The sequence below is a fragment of the Buceros rhinoceros genome, unplaced genomic scaffold, assembly GCF_000710305.1.
Source record: "Buceros rhinoceros silvestris isolate BGI_N320 unplaced genomic scaffold, ASM71030v1 scaffold5125, whole genome shotgun sequence".
Taxonomy (NCBI): domain Eukaryota; kingdom Metazoa; phylum Chordata; class Aves; order Bucerotiformes; family Bucerotidae; genus Buceros; species Buceros rhinoceros.
This window is the reverse complement of record NW_010414462.1, coordinates 50,212-51,149: the sequence shown is the minus strand read 5'-3', so window position 1 is coordinate 51,149 and position 938 is coordinate 50,212.

Genomic DNA, 938 nt, shown 5'->3' with positions numbered 1-938 from the left:
CGTCAATCGTTCTTCAGCACTCCTTCTTTCCTGATGTGTCATGCTCTTCTCTTTCATGCTGTGCTGGAGAGAGAGCATTAATAGCACACAAGTTTTTGATCAAAAAACAACACTGAGTGAAGCTGAAGTGGTATTTTGCCAATTCTATTGTTTAGGTGACAGCCTTCTCAGCTTCTATTTGTAATATTTTTTTTTAATCTATGGAACTGTAACATTACTGATATTTCTTTTCCTTCTTCTCATCTCCAAGGAGAAGTCTCTGACTGTCAATCAGTCTTTAGACGTGGCTTTTGCCGGTGGCAGCATCAGGCCCAACTGGATGTGCAGGGGCCTGTGGATGGCATGACTCCTCTGTCCCCATCCCCTCAAGCAGTGTCTGTGGGGCTGCTTTGGAGCTGCTGAAGCACCAGAAAGGACTGGCCTGAGGGTAGATAGGGCACACAATGGATATGTGCCCACCTTGCCATGGCAGTAAAAGTTGGTATCATGTAAGATACTGCAGTGACCGCACCTCACAGCAGTGCAGGGGCAGGCTGATTTCTAGGATCACTTGACCTTTTTCTAAACTATTTAGCCTGCATATTTTGGATATTGTGAATACGTGCACTCAGGATTTGGCCGTTGGCTTGGGTTTCCAAAGCAAGTGGTTTATCCAAAGTCTGTTGCCGTTAGCCCAGTGTTTTTGACTCATGACCTCAGACTAGTCCATCCCAACTCATGGTTTTTTTCAGCTGATACACTTTCTTGCTGGGGCAACCACAAACTCATCTATAGCTATTAGAGAGAGATTTGCTGCTGGACCTTCTGCTCTCTGTCTTTGTGACCACTAACTGTGGTAAAGTCAGAAGGGATCCAGATTTAGATGCTTTCGAGCCATCTGCATTAGTTTATGAGTAAACTATTTCTGCCCATACTGCTATATTACAACTCCAGAAGTA